This window comes from Mixophyes fleayi, chromosome 2 (genome assembly GCF_038048845.1).
Source record: "Mixophyes fleayi isolate aMixFle1 chromosome 2, aMixFle1.hap1, whole genome shotgun sequence".
NCBI classification, from domain to species: domain Eukaryota; kingdom Metazoa; phylum Chordata; class Amphibia; order Anura; family Limnodynastidae; genus Mixophyes; species Mixophyes fleayi.
In genome coordinates, this window is record NC_134403.1 from 151,195,473 (window position 1) to 151,208,384 (window position 12,912).

General features: G+C 41.1%; 1 protein-coding gene across 2 annotated transcripts in view; it reads right to left on the minus strand.

Moving 5' to 3' along the window:
- Positions 1 to 12,912, minus strand: part of ST6GAL2 (ST6 beta-galactoside alpha-2,6-sialyltransferase 2) — a 262,639-nt gene that overhangs the window by 112,113 nt on the left and 137,614 nt on the right. Inside the window, exon 1 of one of the 2 annotated variants that reach the window (XM_075200246.1) lies at positions 8,853 to 9,227. The exons of the other annotated variant lie outside the window; for it this stretch is intronic. The gene's annotated coding sequence lies outside the window, so the exon portion shown is untranslated. Of the gene's footprint in view, positions 1 to 8,852; positions 9,228 to 12,912 lie in introns of those variants that run through there. 2 annotated transcript variants of the gene reach the window in all.

A 12,912-nucleotide genomic window follows, 5' to 3' on the forward strand; every position in this document is an offset into this window, starting at 1 on the left:
ACAAATAAGCGCATTTATGCAAAAGGAAAAGCTATACCTGCCTGCATGTTTTGCACAAATTATTGTCATTTGGAAGAACTGTCATTTTTGGCATATTTGCTCTTTTATGGGTTTTCACCAGCTCCAGCATATAGATTAAATAGAAGAATGTTTTCTGGCCTTTAGCTTGCTATATATACATCTTTAACAAACTATATCACTAACCTGAATACACTCTGCAGATCTACATACATATCATTTCAAAGAAATCATTTTTTTGGCAGAATAAACCATTTGACAGAAGTGGACATTTCCAATGATATAATAATTGAGTTTCACTTTTGCTTTGATGTTCCGCGCATTGTCATTCCACACCGTAGTAAATTCTAATTGTATAATTTATTTTAGTTTATGAATAGATCTAGAACAGCAATGGTCAATTCTCTCTACTATATGATGTGGTTGAGGCAGGACACTAAGGACCTCATTTAGAGTCGGACGCAAAGTCCGATTTAGGCGCATCTAACCAAAAAACACTACCCGGCATGTGCAGAAAGCTCCAAATCCGCCTGCATCTTAGACGCAATTAACACTTGCGACTCACTACTAGAGAATGGGAAGAATGCGGAATTGTGAAGGCGTGACCATGTAAATACATCCTAGTCGCAGTGAGGCGCAGACGCAACACACGTCAAAACAGGGCTAAAGCTATGTGGCAGGAATTAGGTGGCGGAAGTGGTTAGCTAGCTGCAGGAACTGCTTGCAGTTCGATAGGGTATTACGAGTGAGACGCAACTGGGATTTGCTTGCAACTTGCAACACGCTACCAAGCTGCGGCACACTCCCACTTCTACACTCCTTACACGGACTTTGCGTCCGACTCTAAATGAGGTCCTTAATGACCAATTCCTGCCAGCGAAACATGTACAATTATGCAGGGAGGCAAATACTTAGAGCAGCAAATTTTAAAATATTACTCATCTCTAATACTAACTAACATATACTATTCTTAGAAAGAGTAAGCGCTCAGAAATATGTCCCTCTAAGTAAAAAAATAAATAAAACAAACATACTATTTAAATAAGGTATATATTTCTATTAAAAACATGCCTTAAGTCAGTAGATACATTTCCATGTAATGATTCAATTTGGAGATGCTGAGTAGTATAAACTGTAGCCGATTCATTTCTTCATCTAGACTTATTCAATCAGTGTGACTCACCATAAACATGCATTACCCCAAGCTACAACACAAGCATGTCCTGTATGATAATGATTTCCACTGTTACATTAAGTGCAACAACCAGAAAAAAATAAGACAACGGTTACACTGTTGTGAAAGTCAAGTGTGTTGCAATCTCTACTTTTTTAGTGAAAAGACTGGTATTACGTCCACTACTTCCCCTTCATCTGGACTTAATGGAGAAAGACACGGAACAAAGGTTTACTTACAGTATATTAACCATAGCCATGTGACAAGGTGTATTTCTGAAAGAAAGCAAAATACACTTTTTCATCTTAAAAAAATGAAGAGAGAACAGAATCCCAAATCAACATTAAAGCCAGGAAACTTTCTCTGTCTGATACATGTTATTCCAATCAGTATGTTCTATACCCATGGCCCATGTTACATATAAAAAGACTGAGTTACTTAGTGCATTATAAAGTTCATAAAATAATACATTCCACTTACATGCACTATAAGTCTTTATTATGGTTCCAAAGTACAGTCAGCAGATAGACTTCGGCTATGAATACTGTACATACTGTACAGAGAATAATACATCTTGTTTGCTTTTCCCCGCCTAACATTTATGCTTTGTAACCATTTCATGCGAACATATGGCTCTATAGAAAAATCCTGAGCAAACAGGAGATAAGGACAGCAGTCACACGGATTCAAGGGAGGGTTTTTTATTTATATGAATAAGGACTCCAATAAAAGTGAGGACTCTAAGGGGCAGTTCAATTGACCGTGTTACTCTCAAGAGTAACGCGACCCGAGGACTATTACTGTTAATACGGTAATAGTGCGCATTGTTACCGTTAGTACGGTAATTTCAACGCTGATTTTTGATCATGGCTCAGGGAGTCGCGAACAGAAATCTGAGTTAAAATTACCATATTAACGGTTATAGTGCACAGGATCTGAATCTGCCCCTACAGATGATTGTTTCCTCAGAGCTATTGGTCCTGTTGAAGGTTGAAGGCTTCAAGCGCCAGTTACTAGTTAATTATTATACTTATATATGTTGATTCATTTACTAATGCAGTGGTTCCCAAACTTTTGCACTTCGCGGCACCCTTAGAGTCTCCATAATTTTTTTAAGGCACCCCTCCAAAATAATTACCGAGCAGTCCTGTTTTAGAAGTAGTTGGGTCAAAAAATTGTAATAAGTATTTAGGTCAGGACAGAAATGCTTATTTAGTTGTATGCAAAAATGCCCCCTCTGCATCCAGACACTCTGCCCTCTCTCACGCTGCCCCCTCTGCCCTCTGTCACCCTTCCTCTGCCCTCTGTCACGCTGTCCCCCCTCCTCTGCCCTCTGTCACGCTGTCTCCCTCCTGTCATGATGTCCCCCTCCACTGCCCCTCTCATGCTGTCCTCCTCCTCTGCCCACTGTCCCCCTCCTCTGCCCTCTGTCATGCTGTCTCCCTCCTGTCACGCTGTCCCCGCTCCTCTGCCCCAGCTCCTCTGCCCTCTGTCCCAGCTCCTCTGCCCTCTGTCCCAGCTCCTCTGCCCTCTGTCACAGCTCCTCTGCCACGCTGTCCCCCTCCTGTCACGCTGTCCCTCTCCTCTGTCCCCCTCCTGTCACTCTCCTCTGTCCCCCTCTTGTCACGCTGTCCCCCTCCTCTGCCCTCTCATGCTGTCCCCCTCCTCTGCCCTCTGTCACGCTGTCCCAGCTACTCTGCCCTCTGTCCCCCTCCTCTGCCCTCTGTCCCAGCTCCTCTGCCCTCTGTCACAGCTCCTCTGCCACGCTGTCCCCCTCCTGTCACGCTGTCCCTCTCCTCTGTCCCCCTCCTGTCACTCTCCTCTGTCCCCCTCCTCTGCCCTCTCACGCTGTCCCCCTCCTCTGCCCTCTGTCACGCTGTCCAAGCTCCTCTGCCCCCCTCCTCTGCCACGCTGTCCCCCTCCTGTCACGCTGTCCCTCTCCTCTGTCCCCCTCCTGTCACTCTCCTCTGTCCCCCTCCTCTGCCCTCTCACGCTGTCCCCCTCCTCTGCCCTCTGTCACGCTGTCCAAGCTCCTCTGCCCCCCTCCTCTGCCACGCTGTCCCCCTCCTGTCACGCTGTCCCTCTCCTCTGTCCCCCTCCTGTCACTCTCCTCTGTCCCCCTCCTCTGCCCTCTCACGCTGTCCCCCTCCTCTGCCCTCTGTCACGCTGTCCAAGCTCCTCTGCCCCCCTCCTCTGCCCTCTGTCCCAGCTCCTCTGCCCTCTGTCACAGCTCCTCTGCCACGCTGTCCCTCTCCTCTGTCCCCCTCCTGTCACTCTCCTCTGTCCCCCTCCTGTCACGCTGTCCCTCTCCTCTGTCCCCCTCCTGTCACGCTGTCACTCTCCTCTGTCCCCCTCCTGTCACTCTCCTCTGTCCCCCTCCTGTCACGCTGTCACTCTCCTCTGTCCCCTCCTGTCACGCTGTCACTCTCCTGTCCCCTCCTGTCACGCTGTCTCTCTGCTCTGTCTCCTCCTGTCACGCTGTCACTCTCCTCTGTCCCCTCCTGTCAAGCTGTCACTCTGCTCTGTCCCCTCCTGTCACGCTGTCACTCTCTTCTGTCCCCTCCTGTCACTCTGCTCTGTCCCCTCCTGTCACGCTGTCACTCTGCTCTGTCCCCTCCTGTCACTCTGCTCTGTCCCCTCCTGTCACGCTGTCACTCTCCTCTGTCCCTCTCTCACTTTGACCCCTCTGCCGTGCGCCAGCTATAAAAAAATCAAACAGAAACACTTACCAATCCGCGCGGCGCCGGGACCCAGCATCCTCCTCTCTCACGCAGCAGCTGTCACTGATATGACAGCTGCGTGAGAGAGGAGGATGCTGGGTCCCGGTGCCGCGCGGATTGGTAAGTGTTTCTGTTTGATTTTTTTATGGCTGGCCCGCGGCACCCCTGAGACAGCGCCGCGGTACCCCTGGGAGCCGCGGCGCACAGTTTGGGAACCGCCATACTAATGTAAGAAAATGAGAATTGTAGAATGACAATCTATAACTTTCATGATGACTTAGAGCTTATACATATGGACGTTGAAATCAGAATTCAATTGGCCTTCTTAATGCTGAAAGTAACGCAAAATTCTTAAATGTCATCACTCTGTACAAGAACACACATTGAGCCTGATTCATTAAGGAAAGCAAAGCAAAAAAAATGAGTAACTTTTAACCTTGGAAAAACCATGTTGCATTGTAGGGTGAGCTAAATTTAAAATGTGGGGACAGATTTATATTTGGGGTAGGGCATGTCCTAGATCAACTAGTGTAAAAATAAAGCTATCCTGTATTGGTGTGCTAAATGAAAAAACAGCCAGTATTTTCCTTTCATGCAATATAATCAACTAATTTTCACCCCTTGCATTGTAACATGGTTTGTCCAGAAGACAATTTACTCCTTTTTTTGCCTTACTTTCCTTAATAAATCAGGCCATTGTATGTACTGTTGAACGTGAAGACAATGTACAAGGTTTTCCACCTTGTAAAAAATAAAGGGGCAGCCGACAGCAACCAATCAGATTCTAGCCATCATTTTTCTAGCTCATTATACTTGAAATCATATAGTACTTATGAAAAGTGGCTTATGAATCATTCTAAAATTACCAATTGGAATTGGCATTCTGAAAAATAAATGACATGTATAAACATTATCTAGATTGTAATCTCTCACTAGCAGGGCCCTCTCTGCTCTTAGAGGGGAATTCAATTAGCCGCGCAGTGCCTCTGGAGCGGTCGTGAGGGAACTCCACGGCGGTGTAACACTTCTCGGAACTCATAGAGGTGTGAGGAGAAATCAGTGATGTTGAGGCGGCACAATGCGCACAATTAAATACCCCCCATAGTCTCACATCTGCATCTTCTCCATCAACCTCATATGTATTTGTTCTTTTTTATGTACAATTTGCTATTATGGCTGATCTGTTTTAGCATGATTTGCCTACCATACGGGGCTGCAGAGTTTTGTAACACCTTACAAAAAAACAATGATGATGATGGAAAATAATCAAAAAGTGTGAAAAATGTTAAATGAAAGCAAGAGATATTTAAAGTTTAATCAAAGCTCTTGATTCACAACATAACTTCATCCAAGATCCATCTCAAGTTACATCTACAAGCAGAAGTCTAAATGAGCACTCTAAGATATTAGTGGGTACATGATAAAGCTCACATCAATTGTCCCCCTTTCCCCTGGCAAGGCAAGAATAGAACTTTATGAAGACGCAGGAATTTATTAGAACTTAAGCTAGGTTTGCAGGTAGGATTTAGCCTCAGATATGAGCTTCAGCTTATGAAAGGTCTAGGGTTAAAGGTTGTGGTTAATATATATATAAAAGTTTACGTTATTCTGTCACGAGTCAAATTATAGCAAGAAACTCTTTCAAACAAAGGGTTACATGTCTTCCTAGGGCACCAGGGTGCTGAGATAAAAGCTCTTTTATGGTTTCTCGGACTCAGGCTATATTACTGAGAAGCTGTATGGTGTCTTTTGCTAGGCAAAGTGTTCATGGGCAGATCTGTTGGAGGGCACAATCTATAATAAAGCATCTATTATTCTTATGTTTAAAGCAACAATTTGGCTAACACAGCTACATCATACAAAGGTATGGTGATGAAGAATTCAACAATTTAACTCAGTTTTATAATGAAAGCACTTTATTTTCGACTGATGTGAGTGAGTTCTCTGTACAGCGCTGCGGAATTAGTGGCGCTATATAAATAAATGATGATGATGATGATGATGATGATGATGATTTCATTGTTATACTTTGATCAAAGTAGTTTATGAATCAATGTCACCAGTTGACCTTCATTACTAGAAGGGACACGAATATAGAAGTTATACAAACAACATTTACAAATATATATTTGAAAGTTTCAGGAGCTTATCAGAGCTAAACATATTGGAGACATCATAGGAGAAGCATTTGCTGTTATTCGCAACATTCTATTTGTCAATAGAATCATTAAAGGTCATTGCAGTCAGCATATCCAAGCTAATGGCTGATAATAGAGGTCAATAGTTTGCAGTGAGATGGATAAGAAGGACACATACAATGACAAATAATTTCACTCATGGAAACATAACATCAGTAGGAAAACTATGTTATTTTATTTTTTCTTAATATGCTGCAGACTTTTGTGCTTTCATATATATCAGTAACAGACATTCAAATGTTTAGAGTGGTTTAGCCACATTTACTCCATGTTGATGAAGTTTGACAAGTGCTCAACAGCGTGGAGTATGTAAATGTGTAATGGAAAGTGCATTATAAATAAAGGAACACTGACCATGTTTCACTGGAAGGACCACAAATAAGCACTGAATAATTAATGCTCTACAAGGAGATGTCTAGAAATGTATAGAACATAGAAAAGCCTTGCTGAGCTGAATCTGGACTATGCACTACCATTTGATTGGGACTGTCATATGCAAAATTAACCATCTCTTGTCCTCCTGGCTGTTTTAAGTCCAATTAGTTAGCATAGCATTGTGGTGCACTATAGTAAAGCTAATTTCTGCATTTTCTGGGTGGCACAGATTCGTCTGCACAGTGCAGCTGAAATGATACAAAGTAACTTAATTGCATTACGATGTGACTACATTTTATTGGCATAGCAATGGATAAGAAAGTACATTTCCACAACAGTGCAAAAAAGAAAAATAAACCATACTGAGTGCAGAGTTAATATGCCAAAGAGCTTGCTATCTAGATGCATGATGAATTATGATGTTTGCGCTTCTATGGTCTTTCACACCTGCAGGAACCTTTTAGCTGAAAACAGGTGCAACTTTCAGCTCATGTTCCACCTCACTGGTTGCATTCATTCACTGGGGGATGCGGATGCTATGCTGCTTTGAGCACCATGACTTTTTCCAACATGGAATACAAAGCAAATATGAACACAGAAATATTTTACCATCTGGATCAATCAGTACAGTAATGATATACAGTTTTAATGACGCTTCGTTACACTTATCTTAGGAATCTATGGGTAATATGTAGTGGACAAGACAATGTTTATATATATCCATTAATGTATTTTTACTAGCAATAACTAAAATAAGACAGCCCTATACATGCCATGCAGCAGGATATATCATGATGCAAATCATACTTTTTGTTCCATTTCAGCAATGCTAAATATTATAGATATATCAATGAATCTAGATCCATGACAATTAAAGACCATTCTGTATGGCAGACTCAATGTTACCACTAGTGTGTATCACTTCACAGATCCATAACTGCATCAACACTGCATCTGTACTATATGTTAAAATAAATGTAATAAATAACTAGGTTAAAAAACTGAATTGTGAAAACAGTTTAAGCCATTACATATGTAACTGTTTGATAAATTAATGATATTCGCATGCCCTTTTTTCTGTGCCAGAGAATAGATAGTGCAACAAAATAGAGGCCAGTGTTTTTTGAATAAATTCCAGCTAAAGTATTGTTTTACATTCAGATACGTCCTGTACAGTAAACACAAAAAAAGCTCACTATCGGTATGTTGTTTGTTTAACTTCCCATACTATTAGTCCTGACACTGCTAAATTACATTACATTTGATGGCATTGCTATATGTTGCCTATTAAGCACTTTATTAAAAGACTTGAAAGGCATAATACATATGCTGTGTAGGTTGCAGAGTTCGGATTCTTACAGATTAGAGCTATCCTTTAAATGTAGATGTATGCAAGGAAAATTATAATAAGCAACACATGGAGACACAATAAAAGGTGATTTCCAACTATTATCTAAGGTATAGCTGTGTAATGGATACAATTACATACTGAGTGAATAATGTACATATATTATTTAGATCAATATATATACTTGATTCTGATGGGAACTGGAACTCTAGCTTGTTTAAGTCTACATAGCAATGTAATTTATTATACGGTTTGTTATGTCTGGTTTGAATACAAAAGTCCTGTGTTATAGACAAAGAATATATTCTTATTCTCTAACCTGCACAAAAGTTAGTGCTGCAAGATATATTCGATTATTTAGATATCCACCATGCGACAGATGAAATTGGAGTATAGAAGCTTTAACTTACTGAGTGCTTCTTGAGAAGTTCTCCTTCTAGGAATCCCTGAATAACTCAGAACCTGCCAACGTCTCCTGAGCCTCCCCTACACAAAGCACTGGCTGCACACACACATTACAGATAAAACTCATGTAAAGACAACTGAAAGAAATTCACTTCACTACCATAATACCTTATTTCCGCCTGATTGTCACAAAATAAGCAAATAGAAGCCATAGATACAAACAGTAAGAGCTATTCACAACAACCTAACAACACAACTCATGACACCACACCATAATAGAAGTTGTACATGCACATTGTCGCAACAAAAAATATTAATCAATTAACATGTGTAGTATAGTATACTACACATGTGTATGTAGTATACTATACAATAATACAGTACACACAGAGAATTATGTGTGCGAGAACTATGGCAAAGGTAGAGGCACACACATGCGTACCATGATACCATATACAGTATATACAGTATGTGCCATGATATAGCCAATTGCTGAGAACATCGAACATTTGCTTCTTTGTCTGAGGACTAGGAGCCCCATGCCTGTGCAGAACAAAGCAGGCAGTGGTTGGTGCGGTGGCTCCAGAAGATACTGCCCCCTAAACCGCCTTTACCTGCAGGCGCAGGGGTTTCCTCCTCCACTTCAGGTCCTGAGACTCACACTGAGCCCCGGAGCCGGCTGCTCTGCTGGGCTGGGGACAGATGACTCCACACGCTGCCATGAGACTGACATGTTTGAGGCTGCACACTGCCGCTATCACTGATCCTCCATCTACTGATCTTAGAGCAGCCGCGGTGTGCTCCTTCCTCTTAAACGCACACTCAAACCGCTATTTATTTAGCCTGGTCCTAATATTGCTTAGCACATGTCAATTTTTTTTCCTGCTTGCAAAGAACGACCAGATCCCGTTACTGTTCAGAGGGGAGAGCAGCCTTCTCCCCTCTCTGTGTTTGAATCCATCTCACTAGCTCCGGCTGCAGGAGCTCGCACTCCTCCCAGTAGCTCCGCCCCTCCCCCCCGATCGCTCAGTGTAGGTGTCAGTACAGTACAGCAGAGGATGATGCCTATGCTCTCAATGCATGCGAACATTACTAACCATTTATACACGCTTACATTTGCATGACTCTTTCAGTTGCCCATTAAGCTTTTCAATGATACAGCTGCTATTTGTGTACTACAATGCTATGACTTATTAAGCTTTTTTTTTTATTTATTTTTTAAACAAGGAGCTAATTTATTAAAATCCTTATCTGCAGCTACTCAGTACTATTTCCTTTGATAGATGCTCAAGCATACAGTAGGGGAATGTGATTTGGATCTCTGTGAAGATTTAAAGGGTAAATAAGGGTATAGCGGTTAAAGTGCATTTATTGGGGCTAGCATGAGATAGAAAGAGATCAATGTGGGTGTATAACTCAATGCTCGTCATTGTTTCCGGTCAGTGGTGTTCTGAACAGTCATGTAATATATAACATACACTTTAACTTATTAATAGACATTAGCTACAGCTATTGTATAGTCTAGTAACTAGGCTAGTTAATAACTTGGATGGCACTGTGTGCATTGTTTTAGGCATCAGGCAAAGGTATTCGTTGTTTTTTCCTTACTATATATTCTCTAGTTTTATTTTCTTGTCTAGTGATGCTTTTTTGTACCATGTGTCGCAGCACGAATATTCCAGGGGTATTTCTACAGACAATGAGGTGAATTTTAGCCAGACAGCTGCCGGAATATATTAACGAAGTTCAGAGACTCGGAGAACTATATTCCCATGGAGTGCAATTGACCCCGATGTAACAGATATTAACCCCTTCTTCCACTTGAAATACTTGTCGCACATCCTTTTCCATTTGCAGTTGGTGCCAGACACTCTTGCTCTCTTCCCTTTGTCTAGCTAAAGAGCACATGACTCTGACAAGCTTCTCACCACACACTCATGTGGCTGTGTTCATTTCACTTCTGATCCATTGCACGGATTTATTATTGGAAAAAAAAAACCAACTCAAATTCTATAAACATTTCAACATTTTCACCCATTCCACACTACATTTTTGTATTTACTAAACTATGGGTTTGAAAAAGTGGAGATGTTGGCTATATCAATCCATCAGATCCTAGCTATTATTTTGTAGACTGTGCTAAATAAATGATAACTAGAACCTGATTGGTTGCTATAGGCAACACCTCTACTTTTTTAACCCCGCAGTTTAGTAAATATACCCCTACGATATTCAGGTAAAAAATTGTTTAAAGAGTATCAAATGCACTAAACATAATGTTCCTCAAATGTACAGTCCTGGATCGCTGATATTGATCACTCACTTGTTTGAAAGGAAATTGTGTTCCCTTGAGAAAATGAAAGCTTTTGTCATTTATTTTTTTATTTTTCTATTGTTAATCCTTTTCTTTTTTCTGCTCTCAGACTGCTTTAGTTTTAGTCGTTTTAGCCATTTCCCAGATTTTCATCTGTAATCCCCTGCTGACAGAATTGTCTGCTAGCAGCAAAAGCAATATCGGGCTATACTTTGATTGCAATTACCTCTGTGAAGAGTGGGACCTACCAAAAATATCTATGTCGTAATGAATTTTTGTAATTGTTGTTTAAAACGTAAGCGGTCAGTTACATATAATGCTCCAATGTGTCCCACTTTTCCCAGGACAGTCCCTTCTTTTTCCACCCAACATCTTTAATTTACAATGTTTATTTTTACCATAGATTACAGAGTATTGTTTTGTACAACTCTTTTACCTTGTTTGGCAACAAAAGGAAGTATGGGTAGATCTTGTAGACTAAGGAAATGCCAGGTCACATGGCTGTCACAGTTTTTTATGTCACAACTATGAGAGTTGTAGTAATATAGGGTTCTATTTACCAATTCAGCTCAGTGTGCTGCAATAGGCAACAGTATGGAATGCATCATGGCGATGAGATGCATAATGTAGTAACGCAGGTATTTAATTTACCTGCCTTGTGATGTAATGTGAAATTCCCCCTCCTCTGCGGTAGACAATGGAACTTTGCATTGCTCCTAACATAGATGTGCTGGTCCTACGCGCTGCTTCTTCTGACTTCCTATTGATCTTCTGCGCATACGCCTGTAAAGTATCCGGGCATGCGCAGTTCTCTTGTGTCATATAAATGTACTTTTCTATGAGGCAGCATGGTGGCTTAGTGGTTAACACTTCTGCCTCACAGCACTGGGGTCATGAGTTCAATTCCCGACCATAGACTTATCTGTGTGGAGTTTGAATGTTCTCCCCGAGTTTGCGTGGGTTTCCTCCGGGTGCTACGGTTTTCTCCCACACTCCAAAAACATACTAGTAGGTTAATTGGCTACTAACAAATTGACCCTAGTCTGTGTGTGTGTGTGTGTTAAGCAATTTAGATTGTAAGCTCCAATGGGGGCAGGGACTGATGTGAGTTCTCTGTATAGCGCTGCGTAACTAGTGGCGCTATATAAATAGATGGTGATGATGATGAGGTCTGTGCACAATCAGGTGCATGACCCCATCCTGAGACAGCATTATAATTTTAGGCTTAGCTGCTAAAAGATGGTACATTAACTAAAATGAAATGACTAAATTTTGTCCATTGCATTTGGCCAATTTATTACCTATGTGAGAATAAATAATAAGCACATGATAGGCATTGTCAAGTCTCCAAGCAGTTAAAAAAAAAAGCATGCCCCAATGAGAAGAAATTCTCCTTACTTGGGACCATTAAAGGATTCACAGGACCTGAGTCGGATCAGTGAGATTTTTCTTGTTTTACTGTCATAATAATGTCACTGAAAACAATTTTTTTCAGTTGTAGGTGGAATTATCCTTTAAATGCCACAAAATATACCTACATAACATGGCTATACCATAAGCATTACTTGCCTAATTCCTACAGTATTTGTATGCTACACACTCTGAAATTTATTTATCAAACTCCGGTTTTGTCATATCGTTGAGAATCAGTCCATATCTAAAATTACAATTTAATTAAAGAGAATACCATTGTATTCATATATCATGGAATGTGAAGCTGTGCAGAAATATCTGATGCCGCAGATAAGCTTTGGAGGTCTATGTGTCAATGTGCAGCCTGCCAATTGGACAACACAGATACACAACACTGTTAAAAGACATTTTCCTTTATTATGTCTGTCTCTCCCCTGAAGTACATTATTGGCATACTCACGGCAAGTGATTTCTGGCCAAACCTCTCAGAAAAGTAGTAGGATTGCCATGTAGAATCCATTTAAATAACTGCACACTATATTGAGGTATACATACAGGAAATTGTCTGCCAGCTGCCTCTGACCTGTGAAAACGAAGGTATTGTTGCTGGTAATTTCAGCTGTATGTTTCTGAGAGTGGACACTTTAAAGAGCCCCAATTATTGCTCAGTAGAAGTCAAAAGTTGAGCAGCAGGATAATTTATCGCTTTCCTGCAGGAAAAGTGGGAAGTGTATCTCATGTGAAGGTGCCATAAATAACAGTCACAAAGTGAGCGAGCACAGTAAAGATCTGAGCACAGACATTTTAATATCATATAAAGCAATTCAAAGACTTTTATTGCATTTTTAAACATATGAGTCCTATATATAGTATATGTGTGTGTGTGCGTGTGTGCGTGTGTGCGTGTGTGTATTCTAGGAAAGCCTAGAACAAAACAGCGTTTTTAT